The sequence below is a fragment of the Macrosteles quadrilineatus genome, unplaced genomic scaffold (assembly GCF_028750875.1).
Source record: "Macrosteles quadrilineatus isolate MER2022 unplaced genomic scaffold, UCM_ALF_1.0 Scaffold_9__3_contigs__length_116548681, whole genome shotgun sequence".
Taxonomy (NCBI): domain Eukaryota; kingdom Metazoa; phylum Arthropoda; class Insecta; order Hemiptera; family Cicadellidae; genus Macrosteles; species Macrosteles quadrilineatus.
In genome coordinates, this window is record NW_026542602.1 from 21,068,955 (window position 1) to 21,092,976 (window position 24,022).

General features: G+C 29.9%; 1 protein-coding gene across 1 annotated transcript in view; it reads right to left on the reverse strand.

Moving 5' to 3' along the window:
* LOC129002617 (rap guanine nucleotide exchange factor 4) overlaps window positions 1-24,022 on the reverse strand; it is a 140,053-nt gene that overhangs the window by 75,159 nt on the left and 40,872 nt on the right. The window lies entirely within an intron of this gene.

Consider the following 24,022-nt stretch of genomic DNA (forward strand, 5'->3'; position numbering starts at 1 on the left):
TAAACAAAAAGTTGCTATAAAGAAAAAGTATAGATACAAATAGTTAACTAAGTTGTAACATAAACTAAGTCACATGTCTAAGTTATATTTTAGTACAGTACCTATTTGGTGATTTTTCATCGAAACACAAGAATGCGTTTTATATTCATTGTTTCAATAGTTTCAATATTCGTAACAAGGAATTTAGATTAAAATGTAGTTTTTCACCTAGTTACCTTTTAGTTTTTGAAATCTATTAATGTGGTTTTTCTTTTGACAAAATTGCTCTCAAAATAGTTTGAAATTGTGTAATTAAATAATCATAATTTTCACGAATAGTTATTTTAAAGGAAATACATTTTGGCTATAGTTTAGGATGCATTGAAGAAAACTACGGGGAAAAAATAAATAAAGCTTCTTTTTATTAAAATAATCAGCATCATATTAAACGGTAGTTTTATAAAAGTAGCATATACTAAATCTATAGACAGTTTAAATGGGAACTAAAACAGCTTATTGAATAATGTCTACCAAATTTTATGTCAAACCTACTGTTTATAAATTGATAAATTAACCGTAATATAAAAACAGTAAAAAAATAAATAGTCTTTAGGTACAAATAAACATAGGTGCGAAGGGTATTCCTGTCAAACAGTAGATCCTCTTTGCAGAAGATGGTGTAATCCTTAGACCCTAGTGGCAGCCTCTGGAATAGTCCATCATTCCCTCAGAACAATGGTCCATCATACTAATTGTAGGCAGTAGATTGTTAGAGAATTAGTGGCAACTCAAACACGTACTGTTATACATAATTTTATTGTAATCTTGAATTCCTACGAGACTCAAAAACTATTAGGTATTTCAATCAGGGGTGTAAGGGTGACTGCCCTCAGCGATCCTAAGGCTTAGCTGTTTTTTTGCCGAAGTAATTTAGCAATGAGATTAATATTATACATGAGACAATCCATATACATGACTATAATATTCTGCAAACAAAAAAACGACTATCGTAGACAACATTAAACATTTATAATACGAAAAATTTATTGTACGATATAAATTATGGTTTGCTAATAAATATAAAATACAACTCCCGAAGTTAATGTTTTACCACATCATTAGAGTATAAATACATAATAATCGTAGAAAAGATATACATTCATCTCGTATTTTTTATTAACTATTGTAATGAAATTATACCATTCTAAATTGTATTGTTATTTAAAGTTTTATACGGGGAGCGAGCTGGTCTAGGGGTTAGAGCGCGGGACTTCGGTCCAAGAGGTTTCGGGTTCAAATCTCGCCAAATCACCAATGGATTTTATCTAAGTGATAATGCCGCAACCCCTAGGTCTAGCCTGAAGTAATGTAAAAAACAATCCCAGGCTCGTGCCTAGCATCATAGGAAAAATACAGTTTTATGTTTTAGTATACTACATTACATAATATGACATTATAGTTTTAATAGTAGCTTAACATAAAAAAAAACACAAGTAAAAGTGCAGAAAAGTTACAAAAATAACGTAAAAAGATAAAATTATTATGTTCATACCGAGATCACATACCTAATATCCGATAAAGTACTGAATGGTCATAATATTTTTATTAGATGTAAAAAGGATAACCTGATAATGGAATAAATCTATTTAGAATATGATCAGTTACCAGGTTATTCTTTGATGGAATGTTTAATAATACACTATTGGGAGTTTAGTTTAAATGAAACGTAAATGTCGTGTGTTAATAATGCAATAGAATGTATAACATTACCTTGATTTTACATAATATTCCACAGAAAAATCTTTTATCACTTATAAAGTGAAAAGCCATTCATACAAATCGAACAGACATGAGTACAATGGTGTTTTCTCTAAAGGTTTTCCCACTCGTGCTGTTGTCAGAAAATTGTCAGTTTCCACCAAACGTTGACGGATTGTTGTTTGTGAAGACTGAGATGAATACAACTGGTTTATATTTGTCAGTTGGTCTTATTATGTTAAAAATATCTTAGTGATGAAATTCTTGATAAGGGTGAAAGCAATCTAACCAAAAAGTTGTTGTAATGGTTTGGGTCTTGTATTGGGATTTACGGTATTACCGTAGATCCGTATATCTGGCTACGGTATAGCTACGGTGTAGCTTACTTCCCTATATGGGAAATAGGCTATAATTATTTTTAAGCCAAGGTTAGGCCAAGGAATGCAATCTCAATCGAAGGTTTTTCGTAAATAGATTTATTTTGACCCAACAATGAAAAACATGACAACAACCAATGTCCAATGGCCAATGTGTGATTAGTACTGGAAAAAATCTGCTGTAAGGTATGATTTAATTTTGAGACATCAGTCATAAATATATTGGTTGGAAAGAAGAAAGATGCATTTACGGTACTCTTTTTTTATTAAAATGTTAAGTATTTTACAGTTCTACAAGTATTATTCCTAAGGTGTTAAACATTTCTTCGTTAGTATTTTAACTGGAGCAGTATACTGATTTTAATAACTTAAATGATTTTTTATAAAATGTTGTGCTTTAAATTGTAGTGCAATCTGTGTTATTTCTTTATTTATTAGTTATTTATTAGTTTCCAATGTAGCCTCCAAAATGTGTAACATAAAAGCATTGCAACAACAGCTATAATCTTGATGGTCACCATTTTATATTATCATAGTCCATAACTATAGCTCCCTAATGCAGTAGATATTTGATTGCATGCAGGAACGAAATCTATATTTTTGATATTGGTACAGCGAAAAAACTATCTGTGATTGGATGTCCGTTCTGACTCGCAGCATGATGTAAGGCCACATTTCCCCAGCTTAAGTCATATAATAAAAGTCATTCTACATCCAATCCATTTTTTAAATCTGAAATTACTCATATAGGCCTTCATTTTAAACTAGTTTTTAGAAGACCAAATTCGGTACGTAGTTGTTTTTTTTCTTTCTTACGCAAAACTCGCCTTTTAAATATTATTTGGAACCGATCCACTTGTATATACGGGAATTGCGTTTATTAATTCCAAGTTATTCCAGAAGGTATATACATGCAGGTTGGTAATGTAAAACAGGCATATGCATACGAAACTATGTATGCGATTACTCATGCACAACAATTACTCCTGTTATTTATTTACAAAACTATACACTACTTTAATCAGTTGAGAGTAAAACATATAGCTTCTTGATATAAAAATGCAACTTTTAAATCAGACTCTATTAGTACTAGGTCTGACATATACGATTTTTTGTCCTTATTAATATATAAATGAGACTTAGCTTTCTTTAGCATTCAAAAATAAAATACTAAGACAATGTATTGCCATGAATCAAAAATCTTACTTGTGAAAGCTCTTCGATATAGTTTTGGGATAAAACGTTTAATGAATCAAGCAAATTAAATGTAACACAAAAGACAGAAAAAATTTTAATTATTGAAATAAATCACTCCTGATATTTTGCCGTCCATTGCTAAAATAACTTTCAAAATATTTCGGCCAATAGGTCTATAGTTACTGTAGGGCAGTAGTCCTATTTTGATTAAATGCTATATAACATTTACATTATTTTATTAAATATAATTACCGAATGTTTGTCTCGACGATTGTACAGTTAAAAATATATAACCGTTGACAAAGATAATCAACGTATGCCAGACACTATTATTTCAAGTTAAATACTTTGTATGATGGTAATAGCCGATCCATGATGGTAATAGCCGATCCATGATGGTAATAGCCTACCTTCTGATACAATACGCCAGCATGAGATTTTCATATAATATTCTATCCTGGTAGGAATGAGATGCCCAATGTTTGACCCGTGTAAGATTAAATCTTTGATCTCGTGCTGCGACGCAATCGCCCTCTCTGTTGGATATGCTGTAATATTTGTCGTAGTGTTACTATCTGTATCAAAGTTAATGGCTTTGTATACCTTTGGTCACAAGCGCCCAATTTTGAATAGTACAGATCCTTGGGAATAATGTGTGTGGGTGGACGTTTACTCCTAATTGGTGGAAATTCGTAATCAGAATATAAAGTTCATCTATAGTTTTGTTGGATGGGCAAGACAGAATAGAAACGTGGTAATTTAATTAGGTAAGGTATAATAAATAGAGGTTTCCGGGACAGATCCAGAATCACAAACGTACAACGCAGATTATAAGTGACTCTAAATGCCTTACAAGATATAACACGTAGTCATTCCTTAATTATTGTCACGTTTTGCGAATTGGTTTTAATATAACAGATTAAACATATCTTTACATATTATTACAAAAAGAGCCTACTCGAATCCTTATGGAGAACATTGGGAGAAATTATCTTCTCACAAATCTTTCTATATGCTTGATACAAATAATTATCTAATGTCTATATTAAATTTCTAATCTATGTATTTAACATCTAAATGTACATATTCCGGCAAACAAACTCATCAACAACCCATAACCATCCCATGTTATATAATTACACCAAACATAAAAAAGAAGGCACCAGATCATGATATGCAAGGTTACATAGAGGGTTTTCTCATCAAAACATGCATTTGAAATTAAGTACTGTTTTCAAATCTTATTATTATTTTTACTATGTATTGTGGATGGGGGAGGGGTTAAATTTATGATTGGAAAAGTGAAAAAATGCAATAGGACCAAAACGATTTTCCGTTATTAACATTCATTTTTTGATATAAATTTATTGGGCAATATTAAGTGATAGCAAAGTCGAAAATGCAAACGTCACTAAAGGATCCGTAAAATCGGATTAAATCTGATCATATTGAGTGATGGGAATCTGAACGAGCTTCATTTGACTGTGAAAACTCGTTTGATTTGTAATTGTAAAATTGGGGTTAAGTAATAAAATAAAACATTTTTTAAACAATTGAATCATAATAATGACCTACAAGATATTATTTTTAAACTGGGGGTTTTTCTTTGTAAATCACCATCATAATAACATCATAATACATTTGTTGATGAATCACAAATATGTACATATCCTAAAGATTTTATGTTTAAACACGATTTACATACTTAAAGTATTTATGAAATATTACATAAAAGAATTAAGTGATCTGATTGACATAAATTTGTCATTTAATGTGACTGATAAAGGCATCTGCAAATTAATACTACTCTTATAACATACTCTTAATGATTTAGGCCTAATTCACCTCAAACTAAGGATGAAATTTTACTTTAGAAAACCGAACAGTTCATGTTTAACAGCTTACACTAGAGTTTACATGTGTAGACTATCTGTCACAAGTTTTGACAGCTATGCTATCTCACTGACAACTCTATGAGAACAGGTGTGAGGGAATCATCAGAATAGTTGACATGATACACACGATGCATGTGTTGAACTAAAATGTGATTTAAAATATTAAAAAAAATATTAAAATATAAAATATTACACTATATTTTTTTGTTTAAAATGTTACGTTTTAACAGTGGATGTTTGAAGGCCAAGTGAGTTCGTTCAGGTTCAGATTCTTTCAACGGTCATAAACTTTTACTGAACTCTATTTTGTACTCCATGCCAGTTCCGCCACAGCCAAGACTCGTTTCCGGATCCTAAAGTATAATAGAACGGACATGAACTCTTTATTATATTATGTTGTGGGGATTGCATGAACAAATTTTTTATAAATATATATATTCATATTAGTAAGTTTTTGTCAATAGGTCTAACATGTAATTGGTTTTTAAATTAAATGAAATGAAAAACTCTTTCATTAATTCAGGCAATGAATGGTGGTTTTTAGTAACCATATAATATTGCTATTAAAAAGCTAGAACCCCATCTCATTATGCTTAGAAAAGAAAACAACAGTTCGGATCTTTCAATTATTTATTATTGTTAATTAATATAAGAGGTTATCGAAAAAACATACGTTGCTATATTTGGGGAGCAAAACTGTGTTCTTTTGAATGACGTACCTTCATTCAGGTAGGAAAACTTTTTTAACAAATAAATTCATATACATTAGCATAACCTAAATTACTTTAATTTATTGAAAAGCATTTTAAACCATGTAACTTAACTTTACTCTAAACGATAAAAGTGTATAATTTATAGTCTATATTATTTATAGCCTCAATTTCGTCCGTAATATAAATACAAATTATATCTTTAAGCCACTGTTTCTAGATACATTGTCTCGTTAATTGTGGTGACCATGAGAAAAATCATACTTAAAACTCACATCAAATTAGTACTTTTTCATAAAAATTTGATTCATAGATCACTGATATCACATGTTGTTTAACAACATACATAAAGTGGTGTTATAACATGCAACAAGAACTTGGCCCTGTTACACACAAGGAACTTTACCTGTTATAAGTCTTAATTAGTATTCTTGGATTAGTAATTTAATTCCAGTTCAAAGTAATATCCTCCAGCTACTGGTTGTTAAAACTATGTACTTCCCTTAGTTGTTTTCAGCAATTAGAGTTAGTTTAATATGGTTCTATTATATTGTCTAGACGTTATATGACCAACCATTATTCAAAATTTCATAAAATTTTAATCTAGTTTGGTATGTCATAAAAGACACAAAGATAATGTAGTTTGAATTTGAACAAGATTCATTTGTACACAATACATTATCCTTTGTACTATTCGTTTATTTTTTACAATAAGTATTCTGTTATTATCAAGTAAAAGTACAATATTGTTAAACGACGTATTTATGATCATTTTATTAGTATTCCAATAGGATAGGTAATTCCTTATCAGGCCTATATAAAACTGACTATAATGAAACTTTGTGAGATTTTATCGTTTCTGTAATGTGTTCTTGCACCAAAAAATTTTGAAAACTGTGCAAAAAATTTAGTTTTACTAATTACGTACGGTAATACAAAAACAAATAAAAAATTTTTGAACTTTGTTTCCTGGATCCGATATATTCGTAATCCACAGGCAAAGGAACAAAAACAAAGCGTTGAGTGTCAAAAGCTGAAAACGTAAATTCAAAGACTAGCTACTGTCTCATTTGCCCCTCAGGTAACCTAAATACCTCTGTGTTTAACGTTGTGATTAAATACAGGAAAATTTAATAGGGCATTTGTATTGAATTATCAAGATTACAGCGTTTCTATTTATCAAAGATTGTTATTAACTCGTCCCTACTTAATAGTATATAATACGATTCAAAATTAAGATGCTAGTCCATCACCTATAGTTTTACGGAAAGCGATAAGATTGAAAATTTGCTCAATTTTGGTCAAAAATAATCACATATTTAAAAAAATTAAATAAATACTATCTTCATGCAAACAGATGGAAAACCATGACGTATGCCAACGGACAAGTAATTTAATTTTTACTTTTATTACAAAAGTAAAATGACTCAATTCAATAAGTGTTGGTACATTGTGTTTCGGTAAAACCAAACCTGTATCACTAATGGTAATTAATTAGTACTTACTGTAAAAGTGTTTTCTGGTCACAATCTGTCTTTGTCAGTACAATGCAGAGCTAAAACTAAAGATTTCTTTCGGTTTAAACTACTTTTAAACTTTTAAGCTAAAAGGAAAATATACAAAATATCTATAATGTGAAGGAAAATATACGTAATTATTTTTTTTATTGGATAAATGATGATTAGATACCCTTAAAGCTGTGGTGAGGATACGAGGGTGACGAGGATATGAGCAGGAGTGCTGCTCATGGCTGGTTAATTTTCATACATATTCGTAAACATTTATTTTATTATTACGTTTACGTAACTTAATTTTGTGTGGACTTTAGTTGTTGGAGGATTAACTAAAACAATTTAGAAACCTGTACCTACTTTTTCCAGCTAATGACTATCCTGAGTTTGCATCAATGAAAGTTCAATTACTCTGATGAAGCGTCCCACTCTCTAAATGACTTTTGTGAAAAGCTCTTTTAATAATCGTAAACTGTTTATTGAGATATTACAATTTGATTTAATGTATCAGCTTCTACATGAACTTAAGTGTTAAGCTATTTAATACCTTGTATTTGTTTAGTTAATAAATATATTTAAGGTTTACAGATTTTAAAACCATTTGCTTAATTTAACATGCAACAAGGGGCTAATGCACTACATGGCGAGGAACACTGAATAGCAAACTTGACACTAATGAGTCACTCAAACAGAAATGAAACATATTTTTTGCCTAACAAACTTGTTGTGAGTACAACAAACAATTCAAAACACCTAAATCTAGACCAGAGAATCTCTATAAAAATTAAAAAGGATTTATAAAAGAATGAATAACAGGAATCAGTGGATATTTATCCGTACTATTTATTAATTCATGGAATATCGAGGAAATACTATTATATTCAACGAACATATGAAAAACTGTACTAAAACAATAATTGATTTCATTAATTAATTAGTGTTGGTTGCCTGTGTATTCAACTTACTTTTGAAAGTAAGTTCTTCGTGTGCTATAATTCTTGCCTCAACTAATTGTGAAATACCCTTACCTTCGGTGAAGGCCTAGAATAATTTTAGATTATCATCCCGAAATAGATTAATTCAATATTTTCAAAATTCTTTGATTTATCGATTATGTAAGTTGTAAAACAAAATCTCTTTAAGTTCTCAAGAAACGTTGAGCTACGACAAAACTTAGTCATCAACTTCTGAGAAATAATTAACTCGTTTTATAACCATTGTTACTTCTTCTTTTTGAAGTTCCAATTCATCTGAGGAAATTTTTCTTACGATAAATTATACAACACATAAACATATCCAAAGATATAAATAAATTTTATGCAATTTTTTAAATATGATATAATAACCAATAGATGGATACGAAATAGCCTTAGTTTTTAATTAACTATTTGGCATTTAGAGTGCTGCCAAAATGTTCCTCATAGAAAACAAACAAACCTTGTAAACCACCTGTTTTAATTGAAGCGGTAAATTTATGTGTATTTTTAGAAGAGTATGCTGAAGCAAAGGTTGGTGAGTCGGTGGCTCAGTCGGTAGCGTCGCGGACTTCGGGCCCAAGGCAGCAGTGTCGTGGGTTCGGATCCTGGTCACTGCCACTAACTTTTATCAGTACAGTTCACCTTTGTACTGTACCGGCTCACCCCTTGCTTTGCTGGATACGTTCCACGCACAGATCTGTAGTCTATGTGGACGGGCAAATGCAAGGTTAAAAGAGGCCGCCAACCTCTTTTTAAAAAAAAAAAAAAAAAAAAAAAAAAGACTTAATTATTATCAGCCCGATCCGACCATGGAAGTGCCATCCAATTAAAAAATCCTTTTTCGCCTTTTCCAAGATAAAAAATATTGTTAAAGCATTAATTTGTATATAGTCAAGTAAATTATGACATAATAAAAGGGAGGTTGTTAAGCTTAGCTTTTTTAAGAAGTGTCTAAGTCTCACAGAAGACGTCTGATAAAAAGTCCGCAAATCCATCTCAACCCGCCTACGAACCTCTCTAACCTTTATAAAGCTGCAAGCAACAGCTCTTTACTCTTACTTACAGTTTTAGCTTCTTAAGTCGACAAGTTGAAAAATAGTAATGGTGCAAAGGCAGTGTAAGGATGTAAGTGAAAATTACAATAAATGGCAAAAATCACATTGTTTTCATATGTTAAGTTGTTCCACAAAGGTTCAAAATTTGCATGGTTTCGTAGTTGATTGTTCATAATAATTAGCTTTACTTCAAAATGGTTACACCAATGCTGAAGAAAAGGAGCAAACATATGATTTCGGAAAGCAATTTCAAGTGTATACAATACTTTGAATATCAACAAAACGTGTTTTTGCTCTAAAAATATGTTTCATGGTTAAATTCTCTTAAAGTTTCATTTATTGTGATAACTTACCTTAAATAATTAACAACAATTCAATATGCCCGACAAAGTAGGTAGATTAGGTATAAGTAGATTAGGTAGGCAAGTAGAACTTAAAACATTTTTGAGACGCTAGAAGACAAAAGTTTATAGTAAACTTTTCCAAGCCTACTATCTTACTCTTATAACCTAACTTAATTCCTCTCCATTAACAATCGTCATTAATTTTTAAAATTTAAATTAAATTACAATTTAAAATAAATTAAACTAAAATAATTAAATACATTTAATTTTAAATAATTTATTATAGGCCTAAAGGTTTTCTGATTCACTGGTTGAAAGTTGTTTATAGTAAATGGGTCAAACAACATTTTAAATTTTAAAATAAAAAATAAAATTAGCTAATTATCATACATTTTTATTTTATACTATATTATGAGTTACATTTTGAATTAAAAGATTACATAGACAAGATTTTTTTATTGATGGAATTTTTACAACCAAAGATAAAACATGCACCAACAAACATGTTAACTGATCATCGATAAATAACTACATGTTTTGTAGTTATAACATTTACATAATGTCTACATGTTATGGAGTTATATTGTATATCGATGTTACTGATATAACAATAAAAGGAAAACTAACATAAATTACAGTACCGGTAACTAGTAGGTGGTAAGTGAAATATATCGTTGGTATAACAATTTATTTAGCATTTACTCTTAAATCACATGAAAATTAGGAAGAAGAGAAAAACCAGGATTATCAAAAAAGAGACTATGTAGAAAGAAGCTTTGAAATGAAATGGAAAGTAAATACGAGTGCAGATAAAGTATGTCTGCGTTAACCTTTCTTCAAACAAAGGCAATTTTAAACAAAGGATCTTCAGTAAACCATATAGGCTTTTCAGACCATTCAGTTTTTATAATCCTATAAAATATCTTTCAAACGAATAAGACAGTTTGAAAATTACGATTATTGTTGGGTTATAGCTTAATATTCTTTAAATTGATGGTCCAAGTCTCTGCATGCTGAGTACCGAATGAAAAAAGTATAATTGTATAGCACTGTTGTTACATTTTAGAATACACATAGGTTTTAGATCCAAACAAATGAACTCAATAAATCAGTTTTGCTTGATGAAACGGGGTTTCCATCATAAACTTTAAGGGTCTCTAAATGAAAATTGAAGCTAATACGCATAATTTACGACGGATATTTTACGTTCAAACGAAACTGATTGTTCACGAGTAATCAAATCTGAAGAGGTCTCTAGCGCCTGTGATTAGTGACTCTGTTAATGTAAATAAAAGGGTTCTGAATGATTTCCGGCGTTTGATTTCACAATGAATTAGCTGTTAAACAGTTTGACGTATTTATCGGTTTTTAAACGGGAAAATGTAAAATAACTAGATTACCTTAAGCTTGGTTTGTGCACCTGGCTATATTTTATACAGGGTGTCTAATTTGTAAGTAAATTGTAAGTCCTAACTCTAACAAATGGTTTTATGGGTTAAAATAAAGAAAAAATTAGTAATGACGATCCATTTGTTGAAAGTAGTTTTTGTGCTTTATGGGGCGAGTTAGAATGGACAGATTAGAAACAGTTACAGTAAAGGTATATTTTCACAAAAAGATATTTTCAGGATATTTGACTATTTTCCATGCCAATTGGAAAAGAATTGTTGCAAACTAATGCAATTTTAAAGCGTGAAAAATGCAAGGCGGGGCTTAACATTTCCCAAGTAATAGTTTATTACCTTCAGTCATTACGATTGTGTATTTATCCACCAGTGTAAAATACAGTCAGTCAAGGGTATGTCGTTGAGTAAAAAATTGCACATTTAGTCTACAATTAATGAAAAAAAAACAAAAAAAAACAAGGATACAATTAAACTAAAGATTTTCCGGTCGGTATGTGTCGAAGACTTTCAACTCATTAAAACTAATAGAAAAATCCCGTACGTACCTTCCTTTGAAATAGTTTTGTTTTCAACGCAAGAACAAGGAAAATACCCAAGTAAAAGGTAACACTATGTTTACTCTATTAATTGGTTTCAACAAATCTTAGCCTCGAACTTTTTATTCCTTGTGGTGTTCTTCAATTGATTTGTTTGATAAAAGTTTTCAAGTGGTCAATTATAAATTTAATTTATACTTCAACGTATAAAACAACAAACGGCTTAAGGAGTTATAACTTAGCTAACCAGAAACTAGTTTCTTTTGTTCTATAATTATACCAGTTTAAATATGCATTTAATCGTATTATATTTAAAACTGCTCATTTATATTCCAAATTATTTTTAAATTGAGTAATATTTTAAGTCATAAAAACATTTTACACCATGAATAAAAAATGACGCTAATGAGGTCTTGAGACAGGAATAAAAAATGTTTTGCAGCTCAACAAGCTGGGTTTGAGTAAATAATCGAGGAAATCACTCAACACAAAAAATATTACACGTGATACGAAAGCACAAAAAAGTGTTAGTAGCGAGAAAATAATATTTAAATGTTTTATTTGTCTATACAACTTTACTGTGTTTGAAATAAGAAAACTACCTAACAACCTTAACTGCAATTTTAGAATTACTTCGACAAAAAAAAAATCAAAATATCAATGCAATATTTTAATATTTGCATATTATACAGCTTACGTTAAAGAGCCAGTCATTAATACGTAGTAACTTTATGCATAAATTAGTATAAACATATTTTAGTTTAAGACATTGATTAATAGTAGGAATATTATTTAAAAATCACTGCTGTGGAAGACACGTTATAACGGAGCACCAATGGATACAAAATATAAAAAAAGTTAAATCGATAAGTCAAATCTATTAGGTCTATCAACATATTTATAGTAGGTTTCATTTCGTATCAGCATTTTAAAAATTTGTGTTACTTTTAATGTATTCAGATTTTTGGTTTTCGGATTTAATAATGACATTTTTATATAATATCGAGGTAATCTCATAACGAATTTCTGGGACAACCTTTAATTGTAGCATTCTATAAGGTTTCAAGAGACGTTGAGCTACGACAAACTTAGTCATTAACTTCTCAAAACTAATTATCTCGGTTTAAAATGTTTGTTGCTTTTCCTTATTTGTATATTCACTCTTCTGTGCCAATTATAGTATTATTGTAGTATTATTATAGTATTATAAGAACAAATCTTATAATATAGAAACAAAACTATATCTATATACATTTTTAATTATGAATAATTCAGGCCCTTTGATTAAACGGATTGACCAAGATTAATCGGCCAAGTTTTAAATTATTATTTGACGTTTACCAAGCAAGATACCAAAGAAAGTTAATTGAAGAGATGAGAATATTATAAGCTTGATCCAACCACGAGAAATACCATTTACTGGCGGGCTTTTGGAACCCGTTAGACAATTGTCACTATTTTGCCTGGATTCCAAATACTTATTTAGTGTAAATTATTTAAATCATGGGAATCAATCTTAAATTAACCTTTTTAACAAATTTACAAGTTTAGCAGAAAATATCTGATTAAAGTCTCCTGATTCAGCTCAAACCACCTACGTTCCACCTAAGTTCCAAGAAACAACTCTTAATTTTACTGGGAAAAATCTAGAATATTACGTAAAAATAACTTTAAAGCATTTTAATATTTAAATTTGCATAGTTTGATGAATGAAAGGTAGCATCAAACCTAAGCACTCGTTAAATCTAATGTTATTTAAATTGGAAATAAATATGTCTTATTTATAAAAATATTTTAGTAAAAATGTTATCAGACGAGTTGAAATTCGCTTAGTCTGCAGGTTTGCTGTGGCGGGGGTATATTTTATTTTATATGTTTTGAATATGCTTATATCTTATAGGCTGCATAAAAAACCATATTTGCTTAAAAACGGGAAATGTTTCTGGATTCATCTACGTTATGACAGTTTTTAGGTAATTAAATGTCGCGTTAACTCAACAATAATTGAATATTTCTTGTTAATTAGTTAAATTACTTTGAGAGGTGACACCTAAAACATTCTTGAATCGCATGAACACGAAAGTTGTTAGTGAACTTTTCAAAACTTATTATCTTACTCCTCTTTGTTTGAAGTTCATTGTTGGTGATGGTGAGTTAATGTTGTTCAAAGGTTTATTGCCCTGAAGGTTTCACCTGAAGACGGGATCAGATTCCAGATCCCGAAACGTTGTGTATTGTTTTTTACATTCGTGATGGAAAATGTCCGCAATAAACCTTTGAACAACATCTTACTCCTGTTACATTACTAACTAACCCTCTACGTTAACAAATTTCTTTTTACATGTACAGTAACAGAAATTTTAAAAATTTGTTTGAAAATAATCAGGTATGCAAGCATTGAACAACTTATGCAGCTACCATTATTAGCTGGTAGGACCAAAACCTTTTACAAAGATATTTAAAATCGGAAAGCACATTTATTGTCTAAAATTTACATATGGATGCCTTATGAGCCCCATTTTGGCTAAATTTTTAGTACACATTTTAATAAAACTCACTTTTTAAAGGCTCTTACATAAAATAAAATATGTTAATTTAAAATAAAATTTCAGGTTTTGTATCAGAGGAACCTATGTATAGTTTTACGAGCTACTTTTAAACTATTAAGTAGGGCACATAATGAGAACACGTTTGACAACCTATTAGCTGCTACACAGAGGAAGTTTGCTAGTTTAACCTCTACTGTGTAAGTTTTCTTACATGTTTACCAAACAGATTTAATATAAGCTCCAAACCCAGCTGAACTAAGGCTGCCATCTTACTTCCAATTCCATTCTGAATTTGAATTGTTTTGTGTTATACAGGGTGAATAAAAAGTCAAGACCCCCCCATCTAATATTTTTCCAAGTAAATATACAGAGATATCCTTTTGGGGGTCGTGCAATCTTAGCAGGAAGTTTCATTTTATGATTTTGAAAATTTTGAGTGTCCCCCCAAAAGGGGGGATTCGGGGGGTAACTCAAATATTTTTAATGTGAACCCCCTTCAAGTGACACCTCATTTTGAAGTGTTTACAAAAACTTAAAGAATGGTGAAAACTAGAGGTCGCTATCTCTTCTCTATCCAAAATGGTAGCCCGTCAAATGTTGTGGAAAATCAATGGTAAAATTGGTTCGTAATGGAATATTGGCTAGCATTTTGGATAGAGAAGAGATAGCGAACTCTGGTTTTCACCATTCTTTAAGTTTTTGTAAACATTTCAAGATTAGTTGTCACTTGATGGGGGTTTACATTTACAATTTTTGAGTGTCCCCCCAAAAGGGGGGATTTGGGGGGGGCAACTAAAAACTTTTCAATGTAAACCCCCATCGAGTGACACCTCATTTTGAAGTGTTTACAAAAACTTTAAGAATGGTGAAAACCAGAGTTTGCTATCTCTTCTCTATCCAAAATGCTAGCCAATATTACCATTACGAACCAATTTTACCATTGATTTTCCACAACATTAGACGGGCTACCATTTTGGATAGAGAAGAGATAGCGACCTCTAGTTTTCACCATCCTTTAAGTTTTTGTAAACACTTCAAAATGAGATGTCACTTCAAGGGGGTTTACATTAAAAATATTTGAGTTACCCCCCGAATCCCCCCTTTTGGGGGGACACCCAAAAATTTCAAAATCATTAAATGAAACTTCCTGCTTAGATTACACGACCCCCAAAAGGATATCTCTGTATATTTACTTGGAAAAATATTAGATGGGGGGGTCTTGACTTTTTATTCACCCAGTATTTGAAGATTTATTGAAATCTTACCGTCTCAAAAATCCTCATAATGACTAGTTGTATAAATCATAAAAACTTATTGTACACTGTACTTATTCAAAACTGTAAAATATATTTAGATATATAAGAAATACAAGGGCGGCAGTTTTATTTCTTACGTTGATATATCGACCAAGCTCTCCATATCTGAGAAAACATCCAGCTGTATTCGTTCACGATGGTTTACTCCCAGAAAATTTGTAGTACGTCTTTTCGTCAGTGAATTTTTATTAACCATGGCTTTTTCACCTATATAATAAACCTTAGTACAGTATCACCCTATTTGATTCCCAGCCACCAACCTGTTTTTGAGTACAGTCACCATGTTTGATTGTTGAAAAACCCCAATGTACAGTTTACAAAATCTAATTTTGTAGCTTAAAATAGTTTATAATCATTTGATTTTTTTATCAGCTTAGAGGATTAGTGAATTCTTGAATTTCCGCATCTAGACTACTATCACTGTCACAAGTTTTAGAAATACTAAAACTGAAGGTATTATTTTTATTTGAAATATCTTAAATTAACTTCTTATATTTTAATAACTTTTTATTAGGAACTTATATTGTCATACCTTAGCCAAAAACCTTCTTATATCAATCAACTATGTTTGGAAATATTTATTTATTTTTAGATTGGACTCTTTTCAAATGAATTCCCGTGAATCTCAAGAAGAATTGAGGATACATTTTTATTAACAAACTTATTATTTAGTAATAAGGTGAATTTATTACGTAGCGAATGTAAAAGGTACTTAAAAGATATCTTGCTATACATGTACACACTTGAAAGGATGGTGTGATTTCACTCTGAGGACATTCGAACTTAATGAATCGGTCCAGACCTGGCGTTTACCATGATACCTACGATACTAGCTTCTTCCCTGTAAGGATTGCTAAACCCTAATTTATATACAGTAGGCCACCATTTTCATTCTTTTCGTAGCGAGGAAAGGCTAATATGTTACTAAATTAATTACCTAACAACCATTAACCATAAGTTCATGAAATATTTTATAAAATACATGTTCGTGTTCAATCGCAAAACATTGATAGGCCGGTTATCTTTTGCAGCTATAAAAAGAGAAAAAAATCCAAACGCGAGTAATATTTCATAAACGTTGCAGTTAATGTAATTGATTAACCTAAAAACATTTTGTGGGCTGGGTAATGATGATGAGGAAGGATGATGTAAACAGCAAATTGTATCTGCTGATTTGGCTGTATTATATTTCTCCTTACTTTATCGTTGATTGAAATATGTAATGTAATCTTTCAATATAACTCGAAAGAAAAATGTCAAATCGTTCTCACAAATGATCGATGGCGGGGAAGATTATCAGCTAGATTGAGAGAGAAATATACGACAATTGTATTAATAATGCAACAAAGAGATAATATAAAACCTTGTTACGTTTCACAAATAGTCAAATAGTTATTTTAATTCTTCTAAAGGACATGTTTTGACTAAAATTGTGGATTAAACATGAAAGTAAACAAATGAAATGTTACTGTGTACGTCAATTGACCGAACACTGTGATCTAATCTTGCACATAAAAGAATCACCACATATACCTCCTTCAACTGTAAAAGTGATTACTAACAATTTAGTGTCAAACTATTAAAACTGAACAATAGTAAGCCCACACATTATAAATCCGTTTATTTTGATAAAATTTAAATATCTTAACTAGCCATCTTCTTGAACTCAATGTTAAGGAAATTACACTTGACGTAGACATCTTAAGTAAAGAGCTCTTAAGTATATTCTAGTGTACAGTTCTATTAATATTTTTTATCGGTGAAAATTTTAACCCAGATTTTAAATAATAAAACCTTACATATTTTACAGAGAACACTATGAAATGTCTACTATTATTAATTTTCACAATGCTGTACAATGTTCAACGTTATTACCTGAAATATGTTCCAAAATGGATTAGAAGTAAGGAATTCTTTCCGTATGTAAAAAGATTTACTAACTGTTCTATGAGTAGTTAAAATAAACTATTATTTTAATTATAAATACAAGTTATAAAGTCTAGTTCGGGCTTTTCCTATTAAAATGATTAAAATTAGTTTTATATTATTCCTTATAAAGATAGAAGTTGTAGATGAAAATTTTCAATCATTATAGTTTTTAAATGATTTGCTGAAAGATAAAAAAACATCAACTTGTGCTGAATTTGTCAAATTATGTAGATTTCTCGACTAATGCTTGTCAAAATAGATGTTTTATCTAGTTTTGGGAAAGGCTCAACTTACTTAGCATCCCTAATTTGATTTCCTGCCCTCCTTTCTGGCTTTTGTTTACTTACCTGTGTGGTTTAATTTGTGTTAAGGACTTCAGTTTACCTGAAACTCTGTTATTAATAAACTCAATTTATATACTTAAATTTTTCTCGTCGTGAAGCATACTTTGTTGATAAAATTATAAGTATTTTCGTGAGAACCACAAAGGTTTCGTTTAAGTGTTTACATTAGCTGAGAAGCATTCCGAGGATTTGAAATAAATTAAAATAAGTATGCCTACTTGATATTATTTACTTAACTTAATTTGGCAAAAATATTATATCTTTTTACCATAACATCAGTATTAAAATATTTTGAAACTTATTTTACTGTTTTATAATCAAAGAGGCTGAATCGCGCTCCCTAAATGTATACATTTTAAAATGATATTCAGAGCAAAACAAGCTTTATACCAAGTAATGTTATAGTTAAAATGCTTGTTAAATTGCAATCTTTCAACTACGAACGACGGTATGTGGTTAACTCGCCTTTGCAAAATCCAGTAGGCTACCAGACCTTTAGGTTCAGTGATAGCTATTACCTTGTCTTTGAACTCATGGAGTTTTTTATTAAATGTATCAAAGTTTTAAATATATCAAAACAAAAAAGTTACATACATATTTTATACTTTGGCTGGAGTATACATAGCAATCTAATTATAAAAATTCAGAATTACTTGAAAGATAGTCGCATTATTTGTACTAATATATTTTGATTAAATGCAGAACAAATAACATTTCATTCAAATTGAATTTATCAAACGTAAAACTCTAAACACAGCAGGTAAAGTTGTTGCAGGTTTAAATGAAACCAATACCGTATAGAATTGTTTATTGTATAATATGACCTGACTTTATTACCCTGATGCTAAATATTAATTAGTTTGCATTACAATAAACACTGTTTAATAAATAGTTCGCATGACGTAAACCAGAATACATGATGTTATAATGTCTCCAATGGTTTTTTATTGCGCTGATTTGTTATGATTATTTTCTACATTAAATTATAATAGAGTAGTGATATTCATACCAATATTTTATTTATAAGCCATATTTACTCTGGGTAATCAACAAACAATATAAATTGGTTACAATTTATTTGATTGACTATCAATGTTATTGTTTATTTCCAAGCAAGGTAGAATGACTGAGGTATTTTGTAATTAAACTTTAAAATTTAATACTTAATGATACGAAATATCTTACCAATAATTTTTTACCAGTGTGGTTGAACCTAAAATAGTAAAACGATGTTTAAAAATAGAAATACACAAAGGACAAATCGGTGTAGGATGAATAGAATCTCGAGTTTGTTTCATTTCTCACATCGACGTACTCTTATCGTTCTATATCCCTTTTTGTCTGGGAAATCTTCCAGCTGTATCCTTTAGCGATTTTCTGTTCTCAGAATCGTAAAGAATTGTTATGCACCTATTATTTCTTCGCTACACCACACAGTAAATAGATTTTCCTGTACTCTTTTTAGAACAATAGTTGTTTTTTACACAAAGGGAACGGTAAACACTTCTACAGTACGGTAAATACCATTTCCATTTAACTAACGTACTCCTGCTAGCCAATTTCGCAATACGCTATTTTATTCACATAAAATGTGTTGGCTATAAGAACATTTAGATGTCGTTTACTAAACTTAGTAACAATTTTATAATAATTTACTACTTCAAAATGTTGTTTAAATTAATTACCAACCCCAAATATTAGTTTTAATCGAGGAGAATGCTATATTTCTACTGATAAGGTCGAGTTTCAACTTAATAAAAATAACACTGAAAAGAGTTTAGATTATCTCACGAGTGGTGTTTTTAAACAATTCAGTAAATGTAATTGCTTTTGCTGGATCATTAATGAGAAAGTGATGATGGACGGGGTAAAATATTTGGATGCAAAATATTTATTAATTTAAGACATTGAAACTCTATAGTTTAAACAGTTTATGTTTATTGAAAAATACAATCACTTCAAAAACTAAATAAACAAAATTGTTTTCTATTAGTTTTATACTCGTCAATTAATTTGTTGATTTTTTTTTAACTTTTGAAACATATTATGGACAACTTTATTATCTTTATCATCAACTGGATTACTTTATTATCAAAAAAGAATATTGTTTATTTCTCTTCAAAGACAGTTGACTGTAAAATACTTCTTACAATACATCTTATTAGTGAGTTTTAAAACGCATAAAAGAATGTATCATTGTGCTAGTGGTAACCGTTTATAAGAATCTTATGGATCAAAATTATTTGCCAAATAAAAATATTTAAACAATGTTTATTGGAATTTTTGAAATAAATAGGTTGTCAAAAGGTAAATAACCTATTTTATTTCATGCATCACTTTGTCATGTATAACGACGTGCATTATCTCCCTTAATGGTTCCTAATCTAAACTACCAATAATTAATTGTTACAATAGTCATGCTATTTGCATGACTCAAGTTCTAGGATGAATTATCATTTAACACCGAATGAGTTTCTATTCGATTATGAAACCAATAACCAAGCAACTCGCGTGAATAGTTATGATTAGAAGCATTGAGGATAAAATACGATGCTAAGTACACATCGTATTTTCTTTTTTTATTATGGTTACTTGATCAAAAATATAATAAAAATGATAGCTTTTAGGGGCAACTATATTTATATCTTAATGCAGATATGAATTTTATACCATGAGTCATAGATTTACGAATCAACTATTTCCTATACAACGTGGTGTGAGTCAGAGTACGAGGCTAGATTTTGAAATACCAATGACGCACAGTTGTGTGGTATGAGGTAAAGAAGGAAAGGCACTGCGTGTGAGATACCAACTAAGAACAAGAGTTTCGATTTATTTATTTATTTAAATATATCTTTAATTTAACTTTGGATTAATTGCTTTTATGTCTAGAATTTAAAATGTAACTTAACGATACGGTTGCGCTGGTTCAAAAATATTTTTAACCCTCAACCTTAAGAAAGTAAAAAATATAAATGTACTAATAAATATATCCTGCCTAATTTCTAGGCTTACGACAGAAATATGATATAAAAACAAAACTGAATATTCATGAGTAATATAATCTAGAGAGTGTTCCAGTGACTCTGACAATGTAAATGAAAAGGTTTTTAGTGATTTACAGCGTTTGAGTTTAACGACTAATTAGCTGAGTTTAGCTGTTTGACGAATTAAGCTTATTTCAACGGAGAAACTTAAAACAAATTCATTGTTAAATGTTCTTAACCTAAACACACTTGTACAAGTCTTTAAGTATAGCTGATATATTCACAAAAGATTAATTTTTTCAGTTTTTTTCATATTTCTTTCTAAGACGCTGGGTGGTAGCCTAGAACAGTTTTTCACAAAATTTCGACTAGGCCTATGGTTGGCTATATATTTGGATTTCAAATTACGTCAAAAAGGTTGAAACTAATTAACCGATATATATACAGAAATACATTTTTGCAATGCCTCTTTCTTGCTGAGATAACAAAAAAATTAATTTAATTAAATTTGAATTCTTAGATTGAAAAAAAGAAAGAAATTAGCTTTTGTGAATGACGATAAGCAAACAGTAAGGAATTTGATGTTGTAGACTCACAACTGGTAACAAACACACATCCCTCAACAACCAAGAAACAAACACCTTATAGTTTAGTTACTCATAAAAGTCCAATAATGACAATATATGGTTAGGTTGAGTTCTTCTTCTTTGTCAAATGTGTTTTTTATAATTAACTATTCCATAAAAACCTTAAATTACAGTTAACTCACTGTTTTTATTGCGAACACCTATTATTACTATTATACCCACTGTTGGGTATAAATCATTGTGTAGCTGAAATTTTGACCGATACAATTCAATAATTATATACAACTGTGAAATTAACAATACAAGGATTATTTTCAGCTATTAATATTTTATAGTTTCCATATTATAATAATGGCCAAAATTAAGTGGTGGCAAAATTTAGAATGCAAACGTCATTCAAGGATCCATAAAATCGGATTAAATTTAATTGAATTGAGTGATGGGGATTTGAAACGAGTTTAATTTGACTGTGAAAACTCGTTTAGTTGGGATATGGTTTTAAAAATAAATTGCAAACGTTCTTTATATTATAAATAAATGCAAAAGATAATTATTTCAATCCATATATTTTATAAACAACTCCATTAGTGACTTCATTGGAAAATATATCGTAACAAATAACAAATACGAACAAGAGTAAGGTAATAACTGTATAACGTATCGCCTGCATACACAATGCTGGATCTTGGTAAGCTTTTGTGCAGCCTTTGTGCTCTGTGTACATAAAATGGAGAAGGGTCGGGGACTTTATGTAAATTCGCTTAATATTCGCATTATACATATGAATCTAGTTGCAATTGTATATAATATACTAGAATGGTAAAGAGTATGGGGCCCATTAAAATTTCAAAATAAAGTGCATTAATAATGCGTTTCTCTGTAACATGGCAATTTGCATTTTAATAATTTTCTTTCCTGTGCAGAACTTTGTCATGTAAAGAAACTACGAATGGTATATATTTTATCATTAAAAACTTGAACATGAATTAAATATATATATTTATGTTTTATTATATGAAAGAGTTAAGACGATTATCTAGATTTTTTACGTACAACTGATTCAAAGGCAATGTAAAGTAATAGGCCTACTGCTCTTATTTTTTATACATTTTCTACGGAATTAATTCGTCCATTAATTCGTTACTATGGAACATCTCAAACTATGAATAATAGCCACAGTTTACGTACAACGCAATACAGTTTCTATGTGTAGACTACCATCACAAGTTTTGATAGTATGATAGCTTTCTAACGATAGGTGTAGAAGGAAACGTCAGAAAATGCAATATCACGTTGTGTGTTGATGAATTGAATAATATTTACGTCCCAAGAGTGGTTAAAAACCATCGGATCAATAAAATTCAATTCATCGTGATGAATAAAATGTTAATTTTGAACATAGTATTATAGCTTCCTAGGAACAAAAGCTGAAGAACAAAGTGAGTGCGTTCTGGCTCAGATACTTTACACGTCATAAACCTTTACTTGGCTCTGTAGTACTCCATGACTGCTCACCCGTAGTCAGGATACGTTTCCAGCTCATAGGATTTAATATAAGAGTAGGCATACTGTTATCGTTGTTTAATTACTTTATGTTTTTTAATAGCATATAATAAATAATATTCAAATTATTTTTAAATATTGTCATTAAGTTGTAAATTTAAATATAAGTAATAAAATTAATGCAGTCGTGGAGTAACATAGTATTGTATAACTTGCAAAAAATATGTTTTTACGACAAAAAGTATATGTTTCAATAGCAATTTATCTTCTTCGTATTTCATGTCATTAAAAGCATTTCAATTCATCATACAAAAAGGTCGATAATAAGAAAAAAAAAATATTGTTTTTTTACTCCTTTGAAAACCTTATAATTATTACAATATTTTATATCTAACAAATACATTTTAATACATTTATTTTCTAAAGGGATGTTATAAATAAATAACTGGAAACTAAGAAGACGCAATGCAATATATTGACTTTATGTTTACAATAACTGTAAACATAAACATAACCTTAAGTTTATCTGATGTTCCTGATTTTATTTTAAATTTGATAATGAAAAATGTCGATGTGAATTAAGCGTATTTGAATGAAAATACGTTAGAATGCCTATGAAATGATTTGTACCAGTTTGAAAAACCCGTTTTCTATAACATCATAAACAAAAATCTTACCAATGAAAATCCAACGCCTAGAACTAAGCACGTTGGCGAACCTGGGGAAACAGATGAAGACAGGCATAGCTAGGCTAGTTCATGTTGAAATAGCTTTAACTATCATGGACTTTTATTACATTCTATTAACATAACCAGTACCTGCTCAACCCTATAAACTGTAATAGGAGAATGTGCTAGGTACAATCTTTCCATTGGGTTCTGTATTCGTATTTATGTATTTCAAAAGTTGTATTGATTCTCCCTTGCTGCTTATATAAATCATATAACATTTTTATAGAACATGTTCAACATAGCAAACACAAAAAAAACTGTATACACTTAGCTTAACATTAATTATTAATAGTGCATAGTAAGGAATAATTGAATCTGTAGAATCGCATGA